Source organism: Tamandua tetradactyla, chromosome 1 (assembly GCF_023851605.1).
Source record: "Tamandua tetradactyla isolate mTamTet1 chromosome 1, mTamTet1.pri, whole genome shotgun sequence".
NCBI lineage: Eukaryota > Metazoa > Chordata > Mammalia > Pilosa > Myrmecophagidae > Tamandua > Tamandua tetradactyla.
The window spans coordinates 21,771,547-21,778,948 of record NC_135327.1 but is presented as its reverse complement, the minus strand read 5'-3'; the positions used below and the strand labels follow the sequence as shown (position 1 = coordinate 21,778,948).

Below are 7,402 nucleotides of genomic sequence, written 5' to 3'. Positions count from 1 at the left end.
AAACCCAATACATGTATGTGTAGATTTGTCAGCAGAAACCATGAAGGCGAGAAGACAGTAGTATGATATATTTAAGATACTAAAAGAGAAAAACTGCCAACCAAGAATTCTATATCCAGCAAAATTGTCCTTGAGAAATGAAGGGGAAATTAAAACATTTTCAGACAAAAAAATCACTGAAAGAATTTCTGACCAAGAGACCAGCTCTGCAAAAAATACTAAAGGGAGCACTAGAGATGAGCAAAACATTTGGATTAAAAATAAATAAATAAATAAAATATTTTTAATTAAATAAATAAATAAATAATCAGCAGAACAAATGTTAAAATAAATTTTTATTAGATTGAAATGCTAGTGATCAATGAAAGAGAAGGGTAAGGGGATAGTGTGTATGAATTTTTTTCTATTTTCTTTTTATTTCTTTTTCTGGATTGATTCAAATGTTCTAAGAAATGATCGTGATGATGAATATACAACTATGTGATGATATTGTGAGTTATTGATTATATATCAAGAATGGAATGATCATATGGTAAGAATGTTTGTGTTTGTATGTTATGTTTAATTAATTAATTAATTAATTAAAAATTTTTAATGGAAAAAAATAAAAAGCAAGTGTGCTGGTCTGAAGCTGTTGTGTACCCCCAGAAATGCCATGCTCCTCTAATCCAATCTTGTGGGGCAGAGCTGCTGTGGGTGGGACTTTTTCATTAGGTTGTTTCCAAGGAAATGTGACCCTGCCCATTCAAGATAGGTCTTCATCCTTTACTGGAGCCCTGTGTGAAGAGAATAAAAGATTAAAAACAGAACTCAGAGCTGACACAGTGAGCAGAGGGATGAAACTGAGACACAGACATCTGGAGATGCAAGAGCCAAGAGACCTGTTTGAATCCAGAAGCCTGGAGAGAAGGCAAATGTATGCCATGTATGCCTCCCCATGTGACAAGCAACCCCGAACACGACTGGCCTTTTTCGAGAGGAAGTATACACTTGCTGGTGCCATAGTTTGGACATTTTCACATCTTAGAACAGTCACTTGTAACCTAATAAACCCCCTTTGCAAAAACCAATCAATTTAGGTAGAACTGACCTCTTAACTATATTTAGTCTTCCAATCCAGATATACTGACCAATGGAATTGAACAGAGTGCTCAGATATAGACCCTCTCATCTATGGACAATTGATCTTTGATAAGGCAATCAAGCCAACTCTCCTGGGACAGAACAGTCGCTTCAATAAATGTGCCTAGAGAACTGGATATCCACATGCAAAAGAATGAAAGAGGACCCATATCTCACACCCTATACAAAAATTAACTCCAAATGGATCAAAAACCTAAACATTAGATATAAGACCATAAAACTTTTAGAAGAAAATCGAGGGAAATATCTTATAAATCTTATAATAGGAGGCAGCTTGCTAGATCTTACACCCAAAGCATGAGCATTGAAGAAAGAAATAAACAAATAAGAACTCCTCAGAATTAAACAGTTTTGTGCATCAAAGACCTTTGTCAAGAAAGTAAAATGACAGCCTACACAATGGGAGACAATATTTGGAAACAATATATCAGATAAAGGTCTAGTATAATACATAGATTGTTCAACTCAAAAACAAAAAGACAACCCAGTAACAAAATGGGCAAAAACATGAACAGACACTTCTCAGAAGAGGCAATGCAAATGACTAAAAGGCATTGTATTGTATTTAGTTGAAAAGATGCTCAACTTCCCTGGCTATTAGGGAAATGCAGATCAAAACCACAAGGAGATATCATCTCACACCCATCAGAATGGCCATTATCAATAAAACAGAAAATGACAAATGCTGGAGAGGATGTGGAGAAAGAGGCACTTTTATCCACTGTTGATGGGAATGTCAAATGTTACAACCACTGTGAAAAGCTGTTTGGCAGTTCCTCAGGAAACTACATATAGAATTGTCATATGATCCAGCAATACCATTGCTAGGTATCTACTCAGAGGACATTAGGGCAAAGAAACAAATGGACATTTGCACACCAATGGTTATACCAGCATTATTTACAGTTGCCAGGAGATGGAAACAGCCCAAATGTCCATCAACAGACGAGTGGCTAAACAAGCTGTGGTATATACATACAATGGAATATTATGCAGCTGTAAGACAGAATAAAGTCATGAAGCATATAACATGGATGGACCTTAAGGACATTAAGCTGAGTCAGATTAGCCAAATACTGTATGGTCTCACTGATATGAGCTAACATTAGTGAATGAACTTGGAGAATTTCAGCTAAGAACAGAGACCATCAGGAGATAGAAATAGGGTAGATTTTGGGTATTTGGAGCTGAAGGGATACAGATTGTGCAACAGGACTGATTGTGAAAATTAAGAAATGGATGGCACAATACTACCTAACTGTAGTAAAATAATTTTAGTACACTGGATTAAGCTGAATGTGAGAATGATAGAAGGAAGAGGGCTGGGGACACAATTGAAATCAGAAGGGAAGAAAGATAGTAAAGATTGAGATGGTATAATCTAGGAATGCCTAGAGTGTACAATGATAGTGATTAAATATGCAAATTAAAAAAATGTTTTTGCGTGAGGAAGAACAAAAGATTCTCAATATTGCAGGGTGCTGAAAATAAATGGTAATTCATATTTTGAAACTTTAACTTATGTGTGAGACTAAAGCAAAAAACAGTACAAAATTTATATTTTGACTAGTGCATCTCCTAATATAACTTATATGGACTGTTTAATTGAACACCATAAGTACATGAACCTTGAGTAGGGCATGAGATTTTGTAGGTTTGTCCAGAGGATACACTGATAAATTCCAGAATGATTTGAGCATAAATAAAAAAGTATTTTCAAAGGACCAAAGAATGATGAGAAAGGGGGAAATTTCAACTTCCCTATGTGGAGAATTCCTGATATTCTCACAAGCAGTGGGAACAAACAAAACAACAGGCTGAGCCCTCAATCTGGGGTCTGTTAATATGAAACATATCCCCACAAAGGATAGACTAACGCTGCTTAAAATTAGGCCTAAGAGTCATCCCCAGAGAACCTCTTCTGTTGCTCAGATGTGGCCTCTCTCTCTCAGCCAACATGGCAAGCAAACTCAGTGCCCTTCCCCTCCCTACATGGGAATGACTCGCAAGGGTATAACCCTCCCTGGCAACGTGGGACAGAAATCCTAGAATGAGCTGAGACTCAGCATCAAGGGATTGGGAAAATCTCGACCAAAAGAGAGAAGAGAGAAATGAGACAAAATATAGTGTCAATGGCTGAGAGATTCCAAACAGAGTCGAAAGGTTATCCTGGAGGTTATTCTTATGCATTCAATAGATACCACATTTTTAGTTTAAAAAGGTATATTGGAGAGGCTAGAGGGAAGTGCCTGAAACTGTAGAGCTGTGTTCCAGTAGCCATGTTTCTTGAAGATGATTGTATAATGATATAGCTTTCACAATGTGACCGTGTGATTGTGAAAACCTTGTGTCTGATGCTCCTTTTATCTATGGTTGAACAGATGAGTAAAACATATGGATTAAAAATAAATTAAAAAATAGGGGGAGCAAATGTTAAAATAAATTTAGTAGATTGAAATGCTAGTGATCAATGAAAGGGAGTGGCAAGGGGTATAGAAAAAATAAGGGAAACAAAGGCTAAAATATATAGGGTAGATGGAAATACTAGCAGTCAATGAGAGGGAGGGGAAAGGGGTACGGTATGTATTAGATTTTTTCTTTTTTCTTTTTCTTTCTTTTTCTGAATGATGCAAATGTTCTAAGAAATGATCATGGTGATGAATATACAACTATGTGATGATATTGTGAGTTATTGATTATATACCAAGAATAGAATGATCTTACGGTAAGCATGTTCATGTTTGAATGTTGTTATGTTTTAAAAAGTTTTTTAATCTAAAAAAAAAGCTAAAGATTAGCTTAAAGTTTACAAAACGAGGAGGAAAGGTAAGAATGGGATTGGAAACAAATGTGACATAGCATAAAGGCAAAGTCCTGTGTTGGGCACTGAGGAAGGAGCTGAGTTGTGCTCGAAACCCTTTCCATGGAGCCAATGGGTATTTCTACATTAGGAAGGAAGTTAGACATGCAGAAAGGAAGTTAAATATGGTCCTGTTCCTCAAACTCGCTCACCTCACTTCCACTTCAGGGGCTTGGATCTTGTCTTTTTGTCCCCTTTTTCCAGATTTCCATGCAGCACGCTCATCACTCAGGTCTCTGCTCGGCAACAGTGATGCTTCAGATAGAAAAAAAAGTTTAGTGGAGAGGAAGAAGTTAAATGATAGAGAGTGTAATTCATGAAAAAAGTTCCTAAGGAGAGGGGGCTTTCCCTGCTCACCCCTCCCCTCCTCACTCCCTATCACAGCATCCTGCTTTATTCTTCAATAAAAATTATCCAAATTTTGTTTATTTGTTCACTTGTCTATTCTCCATCTTCCTGACATGAGGATGAGCTGTGTGCCCAGACCCTGCACTGTTGTTCAGCACATCACAGGTTCTCCATAAATATCAGTTGGCAAAATGACTAAATCATCGTGTCAATCCAGAAGGACACTAAAAGGACACTAAGAAGGACCATAGCAAGGAGGTATCAAAGCCTGACCAGGGTGTGGGGAGGATGAGAGTCAGCCCGGCTGGGACCCTTCATGAGAGTCAGCCCGGCTGGGACCCTTCAGCAAAGCTTCTAGAGAAACTGGGTGGAGTCTGTGCCTTGGGGAAGGTATAAACAAGTGGATGGCAGAGGAAAAAAGGACTTACATTTATTGAGTGCCTAAGATATCCCAGACTTAAGAAGCCAACACAGAAAAGTTTGAAAACTGTCTCTGCTGCTGCCCACTTGGGTAAGTTTCTTAGCCTGTTGAGGCCTCAGAATCCTCATTTGTAAGAAGGAAAGGAGACAGTGAGAAGAGACAGAAGGTATTGTACAGGAATGCTCATAGGTCTATTTCTAAACTGGAAACTCGCGTACCTGCCAACAATAGAATGCTTAACTAAACTATGGTTTATTCACACAATGAAATACTATTTAGTAATAGAATGAATGAAAAATTACACAAAATGACATAATGAATCTCACCAACATAATACCAGTCAAGAGAAGCCAGACACCAAAGACAAGATAATGTATGATTCTATTTATATCATGAAGGCCAAAACCAGGCAAATGAACCTATGGCTGTTAGAAGAGGTCCCAGAAAGGGGGCGGGCCACAGTGGCTCAGCAGGTAAGCCTGCTTGCCTGCCATGCCCGAGGTCCTGGGTTCAATTCCCGGTTCCTGCCCATGTGAGAAAAAAAAAAAGAGAGAGAGAAAAAAGAAGAGGTCCCAGAAAGGGGCATGAGAAGGAAATCTGGACGATAGCAATAGTCTCGCTCTTTTTTTTTAATCTTCTTTGCTGATTATATGGGAGGGTTCGCTCTGAAAATTCATTGACCCTATGTCTTATGCACTTGTCTGATGCATGTTTTTTGTTTGTTTGTTATGTTTCATTTTGTCTTTCAAACAATAGAAAATATATTTGGGCAAGATATGACACCATTTTTTAAGTATTCAGACAATAAAAATGTTACGATATTTTTGCACCAGCTGCAAACATAAAGTTAAACAATGAATGAAATCAGGGATCCTAAAAGTTAAAAGGGACCTCAAGTATATTCACTATCTTCTAAATTTTAGACAAAGAATTGAGAATAGAAGAGGGAAAAAAACAACATATACATCATGATAATAGTCTCTTTTTTAATTACTTCCAATTTTAACTCTTTTCTAAAAGCACCAAGAACACTGAGACCCTTAATGTAGATTATTCAGCGTCTCCTCTTTGGCTATGAGTTGTATAGTTTTGTTAACAAGAGATTTCGATGAGTTTAGGTTCCGAGACCAGTCACTTAATAAATTCTTTGGCTCCTTGGGTCTCTGGAATCTGATAATTTCTGCCAACCTGTATACTTGAGCAAAAGATGGTCTTGTGAACCATTAGATTCTAAAAAAACACCTCTGATTCATCAACAGATAGGTCCAGAAGTTGTGCCATCCTCTTCACTGTTATCCTTGTGTAACATTTGGCCATTATTCTATTATATCCAACAACTCTGTTCTTCAAGTCTTTCCACCTTTTTTCACCTTTGTCTGTCTAGCCAAAAGCATCAGCTGCAGGACTCTCAAGAGAACCTTCTCTTAATTCCGTTTCATAATCCTCAATAAGCGTGGACCAACACATCAACTCCGATTGTGGTAAAAAGCTTTAAAAGAGCTTTATATTTAGGAAATTCTTCTAGCTTCTTGTCACTAATTCAGTGAACCAAATCAGATTGTTCATTGTCAAAAGAGGCCAATAAAGGACACTTTTCAGAGCCCATTGCCACTTTTCACTTTCTGCCTGTATCCAGGGAATATCATATATTGCTCTGTGGCACTTACAAATAGACAAATAGGATCCCTGCTGTCGATCTAGCTGAATCATTAAATTATGGTATTTCAACTTTAATTTCTCTGTATTTTCTTCCTGGAAAAAAATTGGTGTTAATTTTCTTGCTCATAATTTGTGTACAAATGTTATCCTTCACAGCAAGGCTGAGCCTCATTTACTCCAAAATAAACTCCACTCACTCTTTCTTTTCCATTGACTCACAGGTTTCCACCTGTAACTCTTATGAAATAGAGACTGCCTCTTTCACATCACCATTTTGTTCTTGTATAGTTGCTAATGTTTTAGTCAGTCGAGCAGACTCAGTTTCAACATAAATCTTTCCTTCTGTAACCATTCATAGAGCATCAACTAATGGAAATTTGACTTGAAGGTCTGTGGTTTCTTCAACATAAGTACAGCACGGTTGAACCATTTCTGCAGCAGCTTGTTTTAACTGACTCTGCCTTTTCTTTAAAAAGGCATAATGTTTTCATTAAGCAGATCCCATTCTTTATCCTCATAGCTCATCTTCACTGCTGCAACTAAGATACGGGATGTAGACACCATATCAGAAGCAGTACAGGTCTGTTTTTCCAAAGAGAGAAGGGTTTCAATGACTTCTTGAAGTCTTCCTTCCTTGGCCAGCTTGTTGCATTGGGGCAAGCACTGACTCCACAGGGCATATAGTCACCTCCACCTTGGCAATACACCCATCAGCCCGTTCTGAACGGTTGTCTGCCATGGTCCCTGCCTGATCTCCCTTGATGTCCCTCTTCTGTCATTTTTTTGTTTCCTTTGATTCATCCCAAGATGCAAGGATGGCTCAACATAAGAACATCAATTAATGTAATAACCATATCAACAAATCAAAGCAGAAAAACCACATGATCATCTCAATTGATGCAGAAAAGGCATTTGAAAAAATTCAACATTCTTTCTTGTTGAAAACACTTCAAAGGATAGGAATAGAAGGG

General features: G+C 37.7%; 1 pseudogene; it reads right to left on the bottom strand.

Moving 5' to 3' along the window:
* Positions 1–5,812: 5,812 nt before the first annotated feature.
* Positions 5,813–7,170, bottom strand: LOC143680229 (26S proteasome non-ATPase regulatory subunit 12 pseudogene; annotated as a pseudogene).
* Positions 7,171–7,402: the final 232 nt, after the last annotated feature.